At 36.9% G+C, this 23,749-nt stretch overlaps 1 protein-coding gene across 1 annotated transcript in view; it reads right to left on the bottom strand.

The window, feature by feature from the left end:
* Nucleotides 1-9,081: 9,081 nt before the first annotated feature.
* The window catches only part of LOC149237605 (uncharacterized), a 48,606-nt gene continuing 33,938 nt past the window's right edge, over nt 9,082-23,749 (bottom strand). Inside the window, exon 2 of the mRNA XM_089372704.1 lies at nt 9,082-9,134. The gene's annotated coding sequence lies outside the window, so the exon portion shown is untranslated. The remainder of the gene's footprint in view (nt 9,135-23,749) is intronic.

Genomic DNA, 23,749 nt, shown 5'->3' with positions numbered 1-23,749 from the left:
AATTTGCGGGCGGGTATTTGACAAAGGGCAAAGCCAAGCACGCTAGCCCAAATATGTTGAAGCGAGAACCAATCAGATGAAAAATATGCACAGATTCATCAGATAGCCCAGATCTGCGAAGCAAGAACCAGATAGAGCACCGATATGCACAGATCTGTTAGATCCGGACGCATTGGCAACAGAACGAGCCCTTTTTCAGATAGAACCACACTCTACTGAGATGGACTTGATACAAATTTTCATTAAAACGCTGGAAGGCAGGCATATTTGTTGGATGATCTGGAAGGGGAGGAGGATCCAAGACTTAAGGTATGAAATCCAAACTCACCTCGGTACACCAGTATGCATGCAAAATCTGATCTACTCAGGACACAACCTTCAGGATAACCACACACTACAGGATTATGGCATTGTCACAGACTCGACCATCGGTTGCGGGGTGGATGCTCCGGAACCAGCTCAAAGAGCTCAGGTTCTTTTAAAGATGCAGTCAAAGAAAAGGAAAAAGCACAAACCAAATCAACAACATTGCTCGAGCTACCAGGGCCCTACATTGTGGAACAAAAATCTGAGGCTCCTGCTCTCACCATCTCAATGCCTGAGGTAAATGATTAGTTGTACTTAGAGCTCTATTCCAAAGCAGTTATATGCAGATTTAATGGTTTTTGGCCTAAATCTGATGTTTTGCACCAATGGATATCTGCTGAATGGTCGCCAAATTGTGAAATATAGTTATGCCCTAAGGGGTTTTTTTATAGTCAAATTCACCACAGTACAAGAAAAGGAACATATTCTCAATAAAGGACCATGGTTTTGGGGCAATGCAGGACTCTTCATGACCCCTTGGTTCCCAGAATTTGATGCCAACACAATGGTGGTATCAAAAATGCCAGTTTGGGTCAGGCTACACAACCTTTCATTACACTTCTGGCATCATAATGTTTTAATAGCCATAGGGAACTCCCTGGGAAAGTTCCTAAAGATTGATGGGGACAGACTTACAAGGGGAATATTTACTTTTGCCAGGATATGCGTTGAAGTAGATCTTAGCCAGGGACTACCAGACAACATTACACTGAATTTCAATAATACACAGTGGACTCAACCTTTAGATTGAAAAAATACAGCTTTCTGACGCTGTGGATGCTTACAAACAGGCCACCTCCATAGTGCCTGTCCACAAGCAACAAAAAAACCCAAATGGAACAAGAAGCAACAGAAAAAGCCAAAAGGATGGCAATATATAGACCCCTTGGATGAAGAAGCAGAACAAGCAGAAACAACAGAAAATAAAGCAGAAATGAATGTTCAAAAGGTCTCGAACAACACACAAGAGGAGGAGAAAGACCCCAACTATCCCTACAGCTTGTGACCCAGCAACCCTTTGCAACAACAAGAGTTCCAACTAACAGGAATGGAAATAAACAGCAACAAACAAACTCATGGATCAGAAGGATCTGAATCTGACAAAGAATATCACATAAATACAAATAGAAATCCGTTTTCCATTGTAACATCCACTCCCAACACTGGAGGTTGGCGAAAAGTGGAAAAAAATAAAGGGAGAAAAGAATAGGTTAGCTGTATTATTTTCTTAGTTTTTTTTTTTTTGAAAACAGGAACAGATCATTTGCATATACTTTTTAGCATCTACGACATGTAATTTTGTCTCATGAATAAAATTACGATTTTTCCAAGGGGCAAAAAAATATTTTCCTATGGGAAGAAGAAAATAACACTCCAGGATGTTACGCTGAAGCCAAAATCAGTAACACCCAAAGACATACCAGATATTTCAAAAGTAATTTTTCAAGAAGGTAAAAAAACATTACAAAATATGCAAAAAGAAATTGACAAAATCACTTCTGATCGAAATGAAGAAATTTCCCGGCTTAAAGACCATAGTGAAAAATTATTAACACAAATTAAGAAGCTTAAGAAAGACAATAAGTCGTTGGAAAATAAGGTACAAATTATTGAGAAGGAAGCGTTGAATTCTTCAAATAAAGAAATTCAAGTTGAAGAAACTGGAATGAATACTGATCCAGTGAATATCACAACTCGAGAAGAAGACACACCAGTTAAAGAAAAAACACACTCAGATGTTGAGATGAAGGAAATTCCAAGTGAAGATTTTGTAACCAACTCGATGACATTGAAACCGAAAGTAAATCAAAATCTTGCCACACATGATAAGGGAAACCAAAAGAACTCTTTATCTATATCTGAATCACAACGATGGACATTTCAATCAATCTACGAATCCTTATCACTCAGAATATAAACAACAAACTTATGTTCCGAAGAATACTGAAGTGCACACAACTCAGTCCAGTGATAACAATTCATCACAAGTTTCCAGTAATCAAAAGATTTCACAAAAGATTAATTTAGGATGCTCAGATCCTTTGTCCATGTGACAATTTTATATATCACTCCAAGGATCATATCAACTAGTATCGACAAAGATGAAAGTTCAGAGACAAGAAGATATTCTTAGTAAGCTTTGAGGACAGAGCTTCTTGAAGAGAGAGACAATGTTATGAATATAATTTATATAAAAATAATAAATATAAATATACATATAATAATAATAAATAATAATTAATTAATTAATGGTTAGTTAGTTAGTAATGAAGAGGCATGTCTTAGAGAAGGCACCTACCTAAGGTATATATTCTCATTTGTAATCATCTCATATCTCATCTATTTTTATATTATATTTAATATACAATTACTATCCTGGTATGGAGTTTACGTCTTCCAAGTCTTTTGAAGATTACTCCGCTGCGTATATGAACCTTGCTCATTATAACCCTCTACAAAAAAACCATTTTCGCACAACAACTTGAAACTCTAGTCTCTATTTGCATGTGTAAGCCTTTATTACTAATTTGAAGAGGGTAACAAAAATAGTTTACTTAATTTGCTTTGCAAATAGTTTCATTAATAGGAAAATAGAAATACGTTTAAAAAAAAAAGCTAAATCCTTTATAAATTCATTTGTGGTACATCACCAGCTATGTAATGTCCTCTTCTAATTAAATTGCCCATAGGGAGAAAAAAATTATCATCACCAGCGATGTAATGTCCTCTTCTAATTAAATTGCCCAAGGGAAAAAAAAAATTATCATTAAAACCTAGACATTCAAAGCACCTAATCTTAGCCACTCAAATTAAAATTAGGAGGAAAACCCCCAAAGGGAATCTATAAAAAGGAGAGAGGAGATTCATTGTGATCATCACGGATTATGCTTCTTTCTGATTTTTGCGTTGACGGTCTTGGAGGGTTTTAAGACCCCTTTCATTCTAATTGGTTTCAGTGGTGAAATATTCCACCCTAACCAACCATTTTACCTTTTCTGATCACAGGGTAAAATTCTAAGTGGAAGAGCATCTTTCTAAGGCATTTTCTGAGGCAACATTCTTCCAATTTGTGGCAACAAGGGACTCTAAGGCATTATTTGTGGCAGCAAGCTTTCTCTAAGGTAGTATCTATGGCAATTAGCTAACACTACGACAACATCAGTGATAGTGAGCAATTGTTGAGGCAGTGTCTATGGTGGCAAGGTGGCACAAGATGTTCCTAAGTCTAGTGAGGATTGTTTACCAAGGACGCAGGGCTAAGTCAATCAAATCTGAGACAATGCGTATCTCCTGGGTAAAGTGAAGGCAACATACTATCTTTGAGGCCTTGTTGGTGTCAGTGGATCATCCATGAGGTATTTTTGAGACAACAGATCATATATGTGATGGTGAAACCATCTCTTAGGCTGCTCTGTGGCAGCAAACTATCCCTAAGGCTTGTATGCAACAGAGAATGATCTTTGTAGTAACCTATGTGGTTCTGAGGCAAATGGAGTCTGGTTTCAGTTGATTGTGGCAGCGAGGAGGCAGCAGATTGCAATTCTAAAATGTGTGGAGGGTGGAATTCCCCCTGCCTCTGTGGCAGTGAAATTGGAGACCTTTCCCTGAGATAGCAGGAAGTTGTTTGTGGCTGCGGGAGGCTAATCAACAAGGCGAAGCAACCATCAAGGGTTGTGATGTGACTGGTGACAACGAAACTAAGGGCCCTAAATCTATGAGGGTTAGCTACAATCTAGTATCCTATGCTTTGATGTTATCTATGGAATTTGTAAGACTGTAACTGCTTATTGAATCGGTGTTAGTTTTTAGACGGTTGTTTGTGGAATCAGTTGACTGTTCAAATTCTTCACTACACTACTGTGTATCAAATTATGAGCACTGTTGTTTTATAGTTCAATAAGTATTGTAATGTTATTGCAAATCACAATTTCTTCTTGTATTAATTGAAACCCTAGATTAGAACCGTGTTGTAAGGGTAATTTTCCAAGAGGGATATTACAAGCTATGATGAACAAAAGTAAATTCTCCACCATTCTCTTTTGGCTAATTGAAGTTCTTTTTACGCGTAGTATAACAAGGCGAAGGAGTTGCCCAGAAAGTTATGGAAATTCCGGTCATATTTAGAGAAAATCCAGCAAGGATTTTTGTAAATCTAAGTTATAGTTGTTAAACTTCAAAATTTTAGGTGTCTTAGACGTTTTTGATGGTGCTGAATCAATTTCCACCATCAAAAACACGATTCAAACACTGCCCCTATAGGATTTTTTCATTTTTTTTTGAATTTTTTTTTACTTGGATTCCGGCCACTTTTGGTTGTCCAGGCAATTCCTCCGCCTCGTTAGATGACCCCTTTCTTTAATGATGACTTGACAAATACCATCATCGTTAGAATGTACACAAAAGTAAATGAATAATACACACATGCTTCTCATAATTGCCAATGCATAAAAAGCATGAAAAACATCAAAATCTAGATGAAAATATCTCCCACCAAAATCGTTAATCCATTAATCACTAATATCGATCTCTTACTAAAGATATTTGAAGGACAAAAAAAATAAAAAATAAAGAAAATGATGTTTAAAATATATATATATATATTAAAAATCTTCATTGATATTATTTATTTAAAAAAAAAGTGGGAGAATTACAAAGAAAGAAAACGAAAGTGATAAAGAAAAATAATAATTTTGACAAAACACAAATATTGAGTCAACCATTGAAGAAAAAAATGGAGTCTAATTCGAAATTGAAGGAAGAAAGATTTTCGAAAACTTCATGTAATTATGCTTCAATGCTATTTATAGATTTAAAGGGTCTATTGCGGGAAAATATCTCACTATTTCTATCTCACCTACTGAAGATAAAAATTATATAACCCCTAAAATCGCAAACCAATTAGTGATTCCAGAGTCAAATATAATCGAAAAATTACACTGTTTTGGCAACAAAAAATATGACATAACCAATTTACAATTAAACATTGAGGATTATACATTTATATCACAATTCTCAGTTCAAACCCTATGGAGCAATCAATGTGACATTATTTTGGGTTCACCCTGGATGGAAACTCTAAGATCCTTCATCTTAAATACGAAACAAACAAACAAACAAAAATTACATTTTCCTACGGGAAAAAGAAAATAACACTCCAAGATGTTACGCTGAAGCCCAAATCAGTAACACCCGAAGACATACCAGATATTTCAAAAGCAATTTTTAAAGAAAGTAAAAAAGCATTACAAAATATCCAAAAAGAAATTGAATATATCACTTCTGATCGAAATGAAGAAGTTTCTCGACTTAAAGACCATAGTGAAAAATTATTAGCACAAATTAAGAAGCTTATGAAGGACAAGAAATCGTTGGAAAATAAGATACAACAACTTATTGAGAAGGAAGTGTTGAATTCTTCAAATAAAGAAATCCAAGTTGAAGAAAATGGAATGAACAGTGATCCAGTGAATATCACAACTCAAGAAGAAGACACGTCAGTTAAAAAAAACACACTCAAATGTTGAGACAAAGGAAATTCCACGTGAAGATTTTGTAACCTACTCGACGACATCTGACCCTGAAGTAAATCAAAATCTTGCCACATATGATAAGGGAAACCAAAAGAACTCTTTATCTACATCTGAATAGCAAAAACAGACATTTCAATCAATCTACGAATCTATATCACTTAAAACATATACAACAAACTTATGTTCCGAAGAACACTGAAGTGAACACAACTCAGTCCAGTGATAACAATTCATCACAAGTTTCCAGTAAACAAAAGATTAATTTAGGATGGTCAGATCCTTCCTCCATGCGACAATTTTATATATCACTCCACGGATCATATCAACTAGTATCGACAAAGATGAAAGTTCAGAGACGAGAAGATATTCTTAGTAAGCTTTGAGGACAAAGCTTCTTGAGAGAAAGATAATGTTATGAATATAATTCATATAAAAATAATAAATAATAATTAATTAATTAATGGCTAGTTAGTTAATAATGAAGAGGCATGTCTTAGAGACATGACCATTCACGAAAGGGCGCCTACCTAAGGCATATAAGTAGGCCCTCAATCTCATTTGTAATCATCTCATATGTCATCGATTTTTATATAATATTTAACAAACAATTACTATTCTAGTATGGATGTTTACGTTTTCCAAGTCTTTTGAAGATTACTCCGCTGCGTATACGAACCTTGTTCGTTACAACCCTCTACAGAAAAATCATTTTTGCACAACGACTTGAAACTCTAGTCTCTCTTTGTGCATTCATTTGTGGTACATCACCAGCTATGTAATGTCCTCTTCTAATTAAATTGCCCAAGGGAGAAAAAAATTATCATTAAAACCTAAACATTCAAAAGACCTAATCTTATTGGACAACAGAAAATGGCTGTAGTAGCCTATTTAACCCCATAGGCTATAGCCATTTGTAAAGGGGGGAGCCCATTATTTGATGTTATTTGAGTAATGTTAAATAGTTTGGGATGAAAGGAGGGAAACTTGTTAGCCACTCAAATTAAAATTAGGAGGAAAACCCCCAAAGGGAATCTATAAAAACGAGAGGAGATTCATTGTGATCATCACGGATTATGCTTCTTTCTGATTTTTGGGTTGAGGCTCTTGGAGGGTTTTAAGACCCCTTTCATTCTAATTGGTTTCAGTGGTGAAATATTCCACCCTAACCAATCATTTTACCTTTTCTGATCACGGGGTAATATTCTAAGTGGAAGAGCATCTTTCTAAGGCATTTTCTGAGGCAACATTCTTCCAATTTGAGGCAACAAGGGACTCTGAGGCGTTATTTGTGGCGGCAAGCTTTCTCTAAGGTAGTATCTGTGGCAGCGAGCTAACACTGAGGCAGCATGTGATAGTGAGCAATTTCTGAGGCAGTATCTATGGTGGCAAGCTATCTTGAAGGCCTCATCTGTGGAACAAGATGTTGCTGAGGCTAGTGAGGACTGTTTACCAAGGATGCAGGGCTAATTCCATCAAATCTGAGACAGTGAGTATCTCCTGAGTAAGGTGAAGACAGCTGACTATCTCTGAGGCCTTGTTGTTGACAGTGGATCATCCACGAGGTATTTTTGAGACAGCAGATCATCTCTAAGCTCATCTCTGTGACAGTGAAACCATCTCTTAGGCTGCTCTGTGGCAGCGAGTTATCCCAAAGGCTTGTATGCAGCAGAGAATGATCTCTGTGGTAGGCTCTGTGGTTCTGAGGCAAATGGAGTCTGGTTTCAGTTGATTGTGGCAGCGAGGAGGCAGCAGACTGCAGTTCTGGAAAGTGTGGAGGGTGGAATTCCCCCTGCCTCTGTGGCAGTGAAATTGGAGACCTCTCCCTGAGATAGCAGGAAGCTGTTTGTGGCTGTGGGAGGCTAATCAACAAGGCGAAGCAACCATCAAGAGTTGTGATGTGACTAGTGACAGCAGAACTAAGGGCCCTAAATCTGTGAGGGTTAGCTACAATCTAGTAAAGCTATGCTTTGATGTTATCTATGGAATTTGTAAGACTGTAACTGCTTATTGAATCAGTGTTAGTTTTTAGATGATTGTTTGTGGAATCAATTGACTGTTCAAATTCTTCACTACACTACTGTGTATCAATTCATGAGCACTGCTCTTTTATAGTTCAATAAGTATTGTAATATTCCAAGAGGGATATTACAAGCTTTGATGAACAAAAGTAAATTCTCCACCATTCTCTTCTGGCTAGTTGAAGTTTTTTTTATGATGACTTGACAAATGCCATCACCATTAGAACGTACACAAAAGTAAATGAATAATACACACATGCTGCTCATAATTGCCAATGCACCAAAACAAAATCAAAATCTAGAAGAAAATATCTCCCACCAAAATCGTTAATCCATTAATCCCATAAACGGATGGTAGAGGCAAAGAGGATCAGCAAAAAAAAAAACAGAACAAGAATGCCCAGTGCCAAGAAGGATGCCAACTTGAAACCTTTTGCAGAACACCAGCAACTGATTAATAACTACAAGATTTACAACAACATAAGCCTATTGCAACTTCCTAGAATCTTCAATAATGAATATATTTCTTAGCTCGATCTTAAGTAAATGGATTGCAAACTTCAACAATTATTATTCTACAAATTGCAGTGAACTCTGTTAGAATGGATAAAACATTGATGCTGGCAACTAGAAGTTATACAGCTTAAGTGCTACATATTTGGGTGAAATTCCCATGGGATGATTGTGAAATTCTACTGAATTTCTACAGGCCATATAAAAGACATAATGCAAATAGGTAAGGCAAAGGTCATACTCACCAAAATTGTGTGACATTTCCAATAGTAAGAGGTATCCATCAGCCAAAATGCCAAAGATCTAAATGGACTTACAAAAAGAAGTCATAAAATTCGAGAGATCAATGAGTTCATAACAAATAAAGTGAAAACTAGAAATTAGAACAGACAATAAGATATACTCATTCCGACCAGAAATCTTCTCATCGTGCCACAATGCCAACTTGTTGTCAATAAAATAATACATAATTAACAGATAAAATAATACATGTGTATCGTACTCTAGATTCTTGGAACTGCTCGGGATATGCATCTTGCTTTTGGGTAGCAAGCAAGCATACCAGATAAGTAAGATGAACAAAGCACAACCTACCGAACGAAGAAGTGCCGAACAAGATCCACTGAACATAATTCCAGTAAATTTCAAATGTCTTCACTCCAATTTTCAGACCGGATGTCATAATTCTAAAATTCTACCAATATTCCTGGAAGACATGGCAACACTCGATGTACAATGATGATCAATTCAAGATGATTAATGTTTCTGATGAACATTACGTTTGCTTGTCCAAATTACGATGCATATATGTATAAAGACAGTTTTTAAAAATAAATTACTGTTTATGTACCTTCCCTGGAGCACATTATACTTTCAAAAAACAAAACCTTAAAATAGTACCTAATCATGCCTAACTTCTGAAATTTCAACACGTTCTTTGTTTTTGTGTTCTTATTCTCCTACAATAAGCTTTAAGTGTTTCATTTTCATTCTCTGACTAACATGTTTCAATGTTACTCTATCTCGTACAAAAAAATGAGATCTGAAAGTTGAAACACAAATCTCAACACTTTGCAATGGCGTTGAAGCTGTGTAACTTTTAACATGGAGACAACTATGTTAGTCACAGACTAAAGATGATCAAGAATCTATTTGCATTATGCAGTAATTTAAGCAAGATTATTGTATCGATTTTTTGCATCTAAACTATTGCCAAACTCTATACATTGTAACATGCCAGAGTCAAGCATTTTGCCATGGTCATTTGAAATCATGTATTTTAAGTGAGTTATTGTATTTTTTGTGGGGGGCAGGCGTGGGCACGCATGCATTTTATGGCTTGTTATTCTTTTGTGTACCATATTTTATTGTTTAATTTTGGTACAATGCAGGGGTGGCAGGAAGGGAAGGGGTACTCCATGGCCCCAAGGAGGACAAAGTGTTCAGGGACTCATGGGATCTTGGTTATATGTCAAGTAATCAAGCAGAGCTATATGGTATCTACCAGGGACTTTTGTTAGCCAAAGAACATGAGGTGGGCACATGGTTAGGGGAGATTCTCTCATAATCCTGCATCAACTAGTCAAAGAGTCCCTCCCAAAGGAGAAATCTATGGAAAACATCATGAAAAGAATCAGGAAAATTGCAGAAGATGTCCCATCCAAAGCATATTTCCATGTCCCAAGAGATTTCAACAGAGAAGCTGACAATTTTTTTTTAAGCCTTTGGCATGATTTTATTCCTGTGACAATAGTAATAATGGGTTCTTTGAATGTCCAAGGGAACTTCATGCCAAAGGCCTAAAAAAACCTTAATCCTTAATTTCTTCATGTCTATCCTCGATGTGACCAGCAACAGAGTTTAGACCCATTTCTCAAGGAAACCCACAGTATTGCAGTGTATGTATCAGATAAAACTTAAAAGCTTTACAAGAGTAGCCTTTCTCCCATAATATTTGTAATGTTACCGAGAACCTTTCAAATCATAGAGGGCCCATAAATGGCCCTTACTCAGGAGAGGGTGCTCCTGAAATCAACATTGCGGAAATTACATGTCTGCACACAATTTCCTCCCCTAACAACCTTTCACCTGAACCCTTGTATTCTTGTTACATATTTTCACAGTGGGTATTTACTTTCTTGAGCTTGCTTTCATGTTGTAGCAGGGTTTTTGCAGAAATAGAAGTTCCACTTCCAGCAGATGGAGAAGTAACAGCAATCAATGGACTTGGAGGGGGAGCAACACCAACACCAACATTCTTCCCTTCACTTTGATCTCTTGCAGCTTCCTTGGTGATTGAACAGTGACTATTGCAGTATGAATGAAGAAAATTGTTGTTAGAGAAATGACAAACTTGGGATCCCTTCAATCTTGTTTTCTCCTTAACTGCAGACTATTTTAGCAATTTCCTGAAGATGAGAATGAACAAAGGAGGGAAAATTAGGGGTTTAAGCAGGGTTTTGCAACCTGCAGAATCGCTTTTTGCATCAAGCATGACAGACATGTCAGGACATGAGCTGCCTGCATGTCTGAGAGACATCAGACACATGCCCCCATGTGAGGACACGTTAGACATCCAGGCATTGTGTGTCAAAATATCTGACATGATGACACATGTCACAGAGCCCTTGGGGAGGTGTCATATTTCAGATTTGTGAACATGATCAATTTACTAATGGAGGAAAATGAAAGCAAAAGCATGGAAGAGAAAAAATGTATCCCTCATATGAGGGCTATAATCACTGGCAAGTGGGAAGAGTTCAACATCGCTTTGCATGTTTTGGCACATATATGCAATCTGAAATATTGCTATAAGAGCTACATTAATGCCAACAATGAGAAAATGAGAGTCCCACACAAGGACAAGGAGGTATCTTTAGAGGTTACGATAGCAATTACAGATATCTTCCCAAATTCCAATAAGACTGATTATTAGTGGCCAATTTGCAGAGTTTGCTTTCAGGTCAGGGATTTGCAGATTTCACAACCATTAACAATAAGGCATATTTTGGAAAAAGTGCAGATGTGAACAGTACACAGAGACACTGTAGTAATTGCAAACCCTTATCATCATGTTCCTTGTTAAGTGGTTGGCTCTTCAACAACAAGAAGAAATTGGAGTACGTATGGTCATACCCACATGCTAATATTTAATAGGTTGGGCTCAAGAATTGTTGAAGGTGTTTCATTTGTACTTTCCAAATGTTCACTTCATCTCCCACACAAAGAAGATTATGAATCGGGTCTTCAAGGATTGGGATCTGAATCGCAAGGATCCTAACTTGGACCACAAGGTCTCCACTTAGTCAACCTGTGTCATAAAGACTTCGTTCGTGGCACGTTAAAGAATACCTCTAATCTCACTAGATATTGATAAAAACCTACCAAAATCCTTTTGTTGAACCCCACTCCCCATACATCATTCTAATAACAATAACCCCTATTTTTAATAGATATCCCCTATTTTTATCGAATACCTCTTTTAATACTCTCCAATACCTATAAATCGCCCCTACCCCACATCTCTACCCACTACCTATAATATAGACTCTAATTGTCACAATTTTAAAACACCCTTTATGAATGAATGCGGTAAGATATTGGTGAACAAGGTGAAGCTCTCATTGCTTGCACATTGCTTTGAATGCTCTCAATTTACTGAAAAGTTCTTTGTCAATCAAAGCAGAGCATTCTTTAGGTTCAACATGATAGGCAACTTCCAATGGATCTCGTAGGCATGAAACTACCAGACACCAAATGTACAATGATGTCCATCTTGATTATCTTAGCAGCTAGTTTCTTTATATTGTATTATCATTGTATTTTATACTTTAAATAGACAACCTTTGGTTGTGTCTATGCAGTGCATGTTGAAATCTTACGCAATCACATTAAGACTTTTAAGTTTTGCTAGGCTCCTATCCAGTATATCTACTGTATTTACTTCGTGATTTTAATATCCACACAAAGGTGGCCTTTAGGACCTACTATTTAACACTTGCTACTCCTATTAGTTGTCCCATAGCCTGATGTTCTAGAATCATTATTTTTTAACTGCTAATAATTTTTTAATATATTTTGTCATCCCCATCTGCCCATCCCCTAGAAATGTGGCAGTAGCTTTTAGTCGTCTCCAACAACCATCAACTCATGCCCCAAGCCCTGAAGCTTGGTGCTTCATACACACACATACATATAGATAGAGACATACATAGATTTATCATTTTATTAAACATCCACCCTTTCAGAATGTTGAAATTCTTAGCACGTAATAGCAGTCCTTAATTTCTCTAACCCCAACAACCTAGTTAATTATTTCCTTACATATTCCTTGCTGTAAAATTTAATCATTACACAGATGTATTGTATAAAAAGCATAGTTGAGATTGTAACACGTAAATAAAGGTAAACAACGGAAGCAATCATTAACTAATCTCATTCACATGCACACAAAATTGGTTTCCCTTCAAATCTGCTGATTCATTAATAATAATCTTTAGCATACAAGGGCTCCTTTACTAGGATAATGGCCCTCTGAAGAAAAATGCAATTACAATAACACCTGGAAAGATTACAACTGATCAAACCCTCTATAGATCTGTCCTCCAATCTTGCTTGGCTAATTTGGATCCTTCTCCCTTGCTACCCCTTGCACTCTTCCTTGAACCCTGCACACTTGGATGAAAGCTCTCCTCCAACCAATCACTGAGATCTCACTATCTCACTACGTCTTGTGCTCACAGATGTATCTTTTGCCTTAGCCTAACCTTCATTTTATAAGTTTGATTTATTGACCGAATTCACAACCCTAATCTTTGTTGGGAATCACGATTGTCCTTAGACCAAAACCCGCAGGTGTTAGTCAACAATTGCATCACCAAAGATAAGGATCCACAAGAGGCAGTTAGTCCATGTCATTAAACACATGTAAACTATTGGTTTATCCAATGTCCAACATTCTCCCCCCAAAAGCAAGTTGAGAGTGTATTGAACTTGTGATCTACACTCTAATACCACTTGTTGGGAATCACGAATGTCATTAGACCAAAACTCACAGTTGTTAGTCAACAATCACATTGCCAGAGATAACGATCCATGAAAGGCGATTAGTCCATGTCATGAAACACATGAGGAGCACCAGTTTATACAATGTCCAACAATCTCCAAAGTGATTGATGGTTGAGATTAGATCTCAACTTCACTTGAGATCAATGGTCGATATTCATCTAATTCAGTAATTCAAATAAGCTTTAAATTTCATTAGATTCACTCACTTTATGTTATAAAATTCAATTAAGTACAAAGGTTAATGATCAATTAGGCAACTACCTCATGTCTAGACACTTAAACCTATACAGTACTTGCCCGATACTACAAACATCAACACTCCTTTTTAGCAAGGAAAGTACTTTCTAAAAAGCCAACTGGAATTGATTTTCCCTCTGATCCTTGCACAATGTCCTATGCATCATCATTCACCATAGCTTTCCTCCAAACCTCCTGGTTTGTTGCCTCTTTGATGATGCTAGTCATTAATGCCATCTCCTTAAATGTGCTCCTAGGAGCCTCAGCGTGCTTCTAAGCATCCCTCAATGTCCACTAAAACCATCCAAGTCTCTTAATATAACAAGGAGTTACTGACTCCTCACCTGAAGGTTGACTCCCTGAACCGACGGTCTTTGCATGTTGTTCTAACTTTAGAGCCTCCTGCTTCTCGTTCTTTGTCATTACTGGTGACAACTCATGAGACTTCCTAGATGCCAAGTTCTCCTCAAACTTAACAAATTTGCTTGCAATTGTCTTCCTTTGTGTTGGTATGAAGATTTTGTAAGCTTTTAAGATCTCACTATACCCAACAAATATCACCTTCTATCATGAACACTCTAGCTTTGTCCTTTTCTCCACGAGAACATGGATATACACTAGACAACTAAAGATCCTCAAGTGTCCTATCTCTGGTTTCATCCCTGTGAATGCTTCTTGAATCCTCAAAAGTATTATCCCCTAATACCCTATGAGGACTCCTATTTCGAACATAAAGTATAGTATTACACATCTTTGGCCAAAGAAACATTGGTAGCTCTTGGTCATATAGCATAGCCTTAGGAAAACCAATGATGAACTAATTCTTTCTCTCTGCAACCCCGTTTTGTTGAGGGTTGTATGAGATTGTCATCTCCCTCTTGATCCCTACCTCCTTGCAAGAATACTTGAAGTCGTTGGAGGTGTACTATCCCCCATTGTCTGACCTCAAGACCTTGATCTTCTTGCCTTTTTGGTCCTATACCTAGGCCTTGAACTTCCAAAACCAACTGAAAACTTTATCCCCTAATACCCTATGAGGACTCCTATTTTGAACATAAAGTCTAGTATTACACACCTTTGGCCAAAGAAACATTGGTAGCTCTCGGTCATATAGCATAGCCTTAGGAAAACCATTAATGAACTAATTCTTTCTCTCTGCAACCCCATTTTGTTGAGGGTTGTATGAAATTGTCATCTCCCTCTTGATTCCTACCTCCTTGCAAGAATACTTGAAGTCGTTGGAGGTGTACTATCCTCCATTGTCTGATCTCAGGACCTTGATCTTCTTGCCTTTTTGATCCTCTACCTAGGCCTTGAACTTCTAAGACCAAATGAAAACCTCATCCTTGAACTTCATGAAGAAGAACCAAGTTTTCCTAGAATAGTCGTCAATAAATGTCACATAGTACTATGCTCTCTGCACTAATTCCATTGACATTGACCCACAAATATATAATGAACAAGATCCAACATCCCCTTGAACCTACACTCTGCTTGGAAATCCAGCCTCATCATTCTAGCCAAGTACACACCCTTTGTAGATGCCTTGTTGCTCAATACTAAAATCTAAGATACCAGTGACAATCTCCCTTGGGATCAACAACAACTTGTAGTGCAAATGTCCCATCCTCTCGTGCCATAGCTCACACAAGTTGTTGTTATCACATACAAATGCCGAAACAGGTTTGCGTATCAACCTATATAAGTTGTTCTCTCTAACCCCAATGGTCATTGCTATGTTTGGGTTAGACTCCTCTAGACAAATGAGCACCTGCTCATTCCTAAACATAACCTCATATCCTCTATCTTCAATCACTGACGCTAAGAACAAGTTATTTAGCCCTAATACAAACAGCATGCCCTTTAGTGTGTCCTAAAGTCTAGGGTCAATGTATATTACCATGCTAGGTCATATCCAGAGTCTTACAGCATTTGACTAAGTCTTTCTAAGACTTTTTAAATAATTAAAAATTCCCACAAGACGAGATTTTTTTATTTTCTATGTAATGATATAAATAAGTGGCCTTAGGAAATGTTGGTGGCATGTGGGCATTCAAAATTCACGCTCATAGCACCAACATTATCCTAGTACCCACTTTGGGGGTCAAAGAATGATTATTTTCCCATGAAAAAACACTTTTACCAAAAAGTGAGGATAAAAGGACAAAAAAATTGCAAAAATTAATAAGTGGGGGCACATTAGAATCATTTTCCAGGTCAAAGGCCTAAGTCAAGTGACATGGCAATTGAAGTCAAGTTTAAAGGCCACATAAGAAGGTTGAGTGGGCTGCCACAGAGGGGTGAATTGCTCTTTCAAACTGCCAATAAAGGGAACCAAATCCCAGGATTTGAGGACCATCTACAGCTGATTTAGGGAGGCGAGTTATGACTGTTTGATAGGTGACAAATAGGGCAGTAAACTAGGAGAGAGGGGGAGTTAACTCCCACCTCACTCTCCCCCCTTATACACTTGTTAACATTCAGACTAAACTGCAATCCTGTGCTGACAAACTAAAGACCCACACAGAGCAACAATTAAGGATGACATGCAGGCCTAACAGCCACACACAGCATGTTTATGATAGCAGTTTTGGGCCTGATTTGATGTTGTCACAAGGGTTTTACAAACGAGCAGATAAGGAGGAGCACCCAGGCCTGATTTAACGCCTACACATAGCACTAATAGTCACATTTTGCAGAGAAAATAATGGGCACCAGTAGTCAAGGAAATTGTACCAGCAATCAAGGATTTGTTGGGCCTTTGGTATCCTCTCCAAAAACATTATATATTGTGATCATTTTGAGGATGGAAGCTTGAGAGCTTGGGTAAACTCTGTTGTAATTTTGCTATATTTTTTATAATACAAAAGACTTTGGAGGTCAATGGTCCCTTGCTTTGTGTGGTTTGCCATGTGCTTAAGTTGAGGTAACTTTATTGATTTTAATGCTATTTTTTTCAAGTTGGTTATCATAGACCTTGATAGGGACATTGTTGTCCAAGGGAGAGAGTAGCAATTGCTTGCTATTCTTTTGAATTTTTGCATTCTAGATTTAACTATTACATGTGTTTCTAGGTTGAATAACATGTTTAGTTTATCATTGTGCAAATTTCACCTATTTTGTTAATCTTGTGGGCAAGATCTTTAAGTGTTGTTCACAAGTACCTCCAAGCTTGAAGTGGGAAAGTTTCTTGGTTGAACCATCCACTTTCAAGCATCCTAAGAGGCATTAGTCCCACTTGGACCAAGACACTTTAAGGCTTCAAAAGGACTTTCAAAGAAACCCCTTCTCTCTCACTTCTTTCTAATAAAACTTTATCATCTTTCTTGGTTCCATTCTTAAGCGCTATATTGGAATATTTAGCAAACTAATGGTTGTTCTTAGTGGTTGTCCCAACAGTCATAAATCAGCCAAGAAGAGCTGATTAAACTCCACCATTTATTGGCTACTCTAGAATATGAATTTCATTCAATTAATTTAGAATCTGTTTAGAAATTTTAATCAAGATTTTGAGCTAACATTTTGGGTGTCCAAACTCTGTATTGGCATCTTTCACCTTGCATGTTTGTTGATCTGTTTTGCAGGCTCATACAGTGCAAGGAGAAGTGTTGGTGGATAGTGCCAAACCTTTGAAAATTAGAGCCACCAAGACTCACTTTTCTTTCCTTCATCTACATCTTCAAATTTCTTGTTGATCTGTTTCGCAGGCTCATACAGTGCAAGAAGTGTTGGTGGATAGTGCCAAACCTATGAAAATTAGAGCCACCAAGACTCACTTTTCTTTCCTTCACCTACAACTTCAAATTTCTTGATCTTTCTCTTTGCTCTTCATTGAAAATCAGCATTTAGGCCTCTATTTGGACTGTTGTCCTAACAGCAATCCATTTTGCTAAGAAAGACCAACTTTACTTGGTCATTCCTTAGCAAAATATCATAGGAATCTAATCTTTTAAACTTAGAAATTTTTGTCTTTTATATGATAGTGACCTTAAGTAGTTTTGATCATTTTTTTGACATTTTTCAAACTAATTATCTTGTTGATCTCTTGCAGACTTGTGACAGTCCAAGAGGAGTGTTGGTGGAAGATTAAAACACCCAAAGACTACCATTGGATCGTTGATTTTAAAACCACCATTTGTGCCTTGTAAACCCCTTTAAAGGGCTTTCTTCACCCAAGGATCCTCCAAGGAAACCATTGTAATTTTGTAAAGAAGGTTATTTTTTGGGTTTTCCAAAAGATCCATTGTAACTCCTCAAAATTTCTCTTAACTTGCAACATTTTTTTGGGGAAGAGCATTTGATCCCTTTGAGGGAATCTTGTTGTAAGCTCTCTCCAAAACATCTCTTCAAGTCCCTTTTCCAAAAGAGATCTATTGTAAAGTACCTCTCTCTCCATTCCTCGTTCTAAATTGCTATGAGAGGGATCTAATAAAGAAATCATTTTTCTTGGGAGTTAGGAGATTTTTCCCCTAAGCATCCCCCTTCCCCATTTGGGGAAGTGTCTCTTGTGGTGCTTGAATGATTTTCATTTCTTGTTAAACTAAAGTAGTGTAGCATAATCATCATTAGAGTAGTTGGGCTAATTTTCACTTCATACAATCTACTCTAACTTGCAATTTATTTGTTTCTTGCAATTGCTATCTAGTTAAGTCATTTTACTTTGCATTTCAAGCAATTCTCTAGTTTAGATTGAATCTTTCAATAGTTAGATTTGTTTTTGCAATAATAAATCTAACTTCAACTTTGATAGTTGACGTAGTAACTTGGGGAATTTCTTTCCCCTAAGACTTATTATTCTAAGATCGGGGAGGGACTCTCCTTCCCCCAAGACTTCTTATTCTAAGATCGGGACCTTGGCGAGGACAAGGCATAGGGAAAGAGTTCAATTGAAACTTGTTCAATTTGCAACTAACTATAGAAAATCCACTAAATTATGATCTGCTAATATGAACAATCTGAAATATAGTTTATTTTCATATAAACATAGAATTTCTTTACCAAACTTTGCAGCGAACTAGGAATAGAAATAAACACAATCACACAATAAAAACACAAATTTTCTAAGGAACCCAACTGGAAAACCCTCTTCTTGATTATTGATAGAAACTGAGCAATAGATCTCTTACAAATATAACTTGTTTCAATCAAAAAGCAACCTTGTTTTCCTACCTTAAACCAGGCTTGAAACCCTTGCAAGAATGTTGATCCCTAATCTGCTCTCTATCAAACTCGCACAAGCCTCAACACAAAAGCACCAACATGTGCTCTCTATTGCCTTGTCTTACCAACTCATGCTCACAAGACAATGAATGAAATTGTGCCTTTGTTCCTCCTTTTAAAGCAATTCAAATGGCTAAGTTTAGTGAGTTTCTAATTAATGAGTTTGTTTTTGTGATTGATTGAGTTAAGTGAAAACACACATGCAACTCATCTTGTCTTAATTCTAGAACTTAAGACATAATCACTCGGCCTTTTCCTCATGTAACTCATGTTGAGAAATCTAGGGCATAGCAATTAAGTGATTTCTCTTCTATTAGTAACTTCTTATGAGTGTTTTTTACTTCTATAGATTAGGATCTTCTTTTATTTAGGTTATTGGTGTTCTTCTTCATCAAACAACTACCAATGCATAAACCATAAAGAGACAAGAGACAAAGAGTATAGGCTATCAACCAGGGCCAGAGGAAAAACTGAACAATTTCTTCTTCTTATAGAGATTCCAATTGACGAATACCAAGACCAAACCCTTGACCTATTTGCCACTCCAAGACCAAGTCACAAATCTTCCTTGATGGGATCCTTCTCTGCTTCTCCCTCCTTCTTAGATAACCTTTAGAATTTGGTTTCCTCTTCATTGCTTCAGACTTGTACCTTACTTCGACTTCCTTGGGAACCTTAGATGCAGCACACATGAGATATCTATGGCAATCCAACCCCTTAATCTCCTTCGCTTGACCTAAATGATCTCTTCTTCTAACTCAGCGTCTTCAATGGACTTCACTCTTTTTTGTGGTAATAACAGTCCCCTTTTTCCACATGTGCGAGAGGAGTACTGCCTAAAAACAGTCCCAAAATAAGCTTGTTGACTTCACTACTCCTTTCCTTCACTTCATTGGTTCTAGGGCTTCTATTATGACCTTCTCATTTCAGACTTCAAACTACTCTTCACTGAAAATTTTGTGTCTAAATGAAATTCGGACGGCCCTATTTATAGTGGTTTGCCTCTATAATAAGCCGACTTGAATAGGGTGAGCCAACATGACTATTTGGAGGAGTTAATTAATTCCATTTGAAGCCGACTTGAAGAGGGATGCCTTGTGCTTGTCTTGGAGGGCTACTTGACATTTCTATTGACTCATACATAAGTGTAATATGCCCAAGAAGGGTCCTTCATACATGACATAGACTCAAATTGACTTTTATGACTAGATGACAAATCCTAAAGGCTCATAAAGGGAGCCATCACTAAAATAAAATTCCTTGCTCATGACATAGACTCTTTTCATCAAATATATTAAATCACAATTACACGTGTCATTATGAAAACGGAACCTAGTTACACTTTTCAACAACTCACACTAGAAGACAAGTAACTCATCCTTCCACTTGAGTGCATTAGTTAGCTGCTTCTAAACTCGTCTTGATTTTTAGGAACGATTCCTAAATTTTAGGAAATCGTCCTAAATTATAGGAAACTCGAGCATGCCAAGGAGAAACTCGTTGTGGTTCCTTTGATTAAGGCACAAATCAAGGAACCCTTTCTTGCTATTATTTTCAACACTCCCTCTTAGCAAGGAAGGTGTTCCTGGAAGAACCTCATCCACCTAGATTTGTCTCCAACACTACCATGTTCTCCAGTGCTACAGTTGCTCCCTCTCAACTAGAAGACTTCCCTGCTTTCTTCTACGGAACCTAATCTAAAGACCTATTCTTTCCCAGCAAGTCCTATGAGTCCATCACTTTGGTCATAAGTGTCATGTAACCTGTGTACCTATGTGGTTGCTTCTTAGTGTTGGGAGACTAACTCTCTTCTGATCTCCCTTAACCAAATCCTCTACCCAGTTGGCTCAAACTCTCCCTATATTGGAAGTCTCTGACTGAGTGGTTGTCTACACTCGCCCATTGTTTTAAAAAACGGCCGGCTCGGAACCGACTCTACCAAGTTGGTCCGAGCCAGGCCTGAAAAAATCAACCCGACCAAGTAACCGGCTCGGTATTAACCTGGCCAACTCGACTGAGTCTGTATCAACCCAGCCGAGTTACGTACAGCGGCCCAGGCACTGAAAAATCTGCGATTTTTTAAAAAAAATTATTGATTGTTGAGTGTGGGGGACTCCAAACAATGGCTGCAGCTAGGGCATCATTCTAACCTGCATATAAGGCCTTTTCTGCCAGCGTATAGGAGCCTCTTGACAGCGTATGGAAGACCTTGGATTAGGTCTCTCTAGACTGCGTTTTAGTCTCCTCCAGGATTGCAGATTAGAGCACCTTTAAGACTGCTATTAGGGCCTCTTCCTTGCTGCTAGATAGGCCTCCTTAGACTGTGGCTAGGGCACCCTTAAATCTGTGGCTTTATCTCTTCCTTACTGTGGGTAGGGTAAGGCTAGATCTTCCTCCCTTTAGGACTGCGGCTAGGGCATCTTATTACAGCGGCTAGGTCTCCATTAAGATCTGCGTCTAGGGCTCTATTAGAAGACCCTTTCTTCTAATAGAAACATGAATGAAAATCTTTAAAATTATGTTTTTTTATAAAAAAAATAAATATTTGATGTATTTTTTACAACGACCAAGTCATTGAAATTGAGTAAACCAAGTCGATACCGAGTCAGAGTCAGAGTCGACCCTCGGCTGAGTCGGTGTCGGAGTCGAAGTTTTAAAACATTGCACTCGCCCTAAGGTATGCTCCTCATCATCTTGCTGGTCAACCCAACTTCCAACTAACTTATACCCAAACCATAGAAAATTTTAGGGGCGAATGTTCGCCCTTTGGCGAAATTAAAGGGTTTTAAATTTTTAGTGGGCAAATATTTTGTATCATAGTACATTTTCACAAATCACCTCAAATAGCCCACCTTATTTTAAGGGAGAGGGTAAAAAAGGTAAATTTAGCCCTTGAAATTAGGAGTTACAACTTTCCATTCACCCAATTTCAAGAATAGGTTTTATTTAAGTGAATCCATTCGCCCAATTTCAAGAATAGGTTTTATTTAAGTGAATCCTATGGGCCAAAGGCCCAAATACCATATTTATAAAAGAGGTATGGTAAATTAATAAAAATATAAATAAATTAGAGGTATGGTAAATAAATAAAACATTTTTATATTTACTCCATAAGTCACCTTATATACATGCAAGGGTGTAAACAAATAAAAATATAAGTAAAGTGGAGGTATGGTAAATAAATAAAACGTCTTTTTATACTTACTCAAAAAGTATGGTAAATAAATAAAAATATAAATAAACTAGACGCATGGTAAATAAATAAAACCTCTTTTTATATTTAGTCCATAACCCTCATTCTATTTATGAAGGCTCAAGAAAGAGGTTTTATTTAAGTGAATCCTATGGGCCAAATACCATATTTGTAAAAGAGGTATGGTAAATTAATAAAAATATAAATAAACGAGAGGTATGGTAAACAAATAAAACATTTTTTTATATTTACTCCATAAGTCACCTTATATTTATGAACACTCAAAAAATGCATTATATTTAGGTGAAACCTATGGGCAAAATACTATGGGACAAATACCATGGACTAGATTGTTATTAATACCATGCAAAAAAACATTATTAACCCTAATATTAGTATTAATAAAAATAAAAATGGCACATGGTATTGACCCATGGTATTCACCTGGAATGTAGCCTATTTAAATGGGGTAATTAAACCAGCATAGATCCATCTTCACTCTGGATCTACTAACCCCCAAGAGGTATCGAATATCGTGATATGCAAACTAGCATAGAGTGAAAAAATATTTGATCCGATCAAGAGTAAAAATGGATGTTGTAATTTAATGTATGTTAAACATTTTAGCTTGGTTAAAATAAAAAATAAAATAAAAATCAACTATTAATTTTATTAATTTTTATAAATTAGTAATAGTAATTTTTAAGCTCGAGGTTTATGATAACCCATGGTATTGACCCATGGTAATAACATGGTATTCATGTGAGCATAGACTATTTAAAGGGGAAATTCTATCATCTTAGATCCATCTTAATTCTGGGTCTACCAAGTGCTCAGAGGGATAAATAGATTTCATCCCCCTAAGAGTGGTAGAGGTGGAGTTAAGATGGATATAGGTTGGTTTTTATGATAATGAAGATATTAAATAGACTTAGGAAATTATATTGTAAAAACATCTTAAGGTGAATGGTTAAAGCATAGACATTGGACAAGTATATTTGTATACTTCTGTTTTAAACTGAAACAAATCCAGGGCTAAAAGGAATGGATTGATTGCACTAGTCATCCTTCTATAACTTTCCAACATATGCTGGAGTAAAGAGATTGTAATTTGGGTAATTTTTCTAATTGCAAACAGGAACATACTTGTGTATTGGCAGGGTGGTTACGAGGTCCCTAGAAGTGATGAATTTGAATTTTTCTTGGTTTTATATATAGTATTAGGTTTTTTCTCATGCTTTCTGTGAATGGCACGGGTGAATTTTATCCTACACCCACTAGGTTATCGATATGTAATTTCGGTAATTTTGATTTCAAAAGATATTTTAAAGAAATGCAATGATTTCATTTGTGTATTCAATAAACACAAGATTTTATAATTGAGTAAAATATTCGCCATGCCTGGTGAGAGATTCGCCAAAAAATTATATATACATATCATATTATTGATAAAATCGCCTTCCATTTTTCCTATATACCATGGAGATTCGCCCATTTATTATACATGTAAATTTAGGGGGGGTTCTTAAAATTTTCCCTAACCCAAACTGAGATACTGGTTGAGGCGCTCCATCTTGAGAGCTTTATCCGACTCTCACCCAACC

The sequence above is a fragment of the Pinus tabuliformis genome, chromosome 8 (genome assembly GCF_031772625.1).
Source record: "Pinus tabuliformis cultivar Carrire ecotype Pingquan chromosome 8, CPIR1, whole genome shotgun sequence".
In the NCBI taxonomy this organism is placed as follows: Eukaryota; Viridiplantae; Streptophyta; class Pinopsida; order Pinales; family Pinaceae; genus Pinus; species Pinus tabuliformis.
Note: the sequence above shows the minus strand (reverse complement) of the source record. Positions and strands in the feature narration are given on the sequence as shown.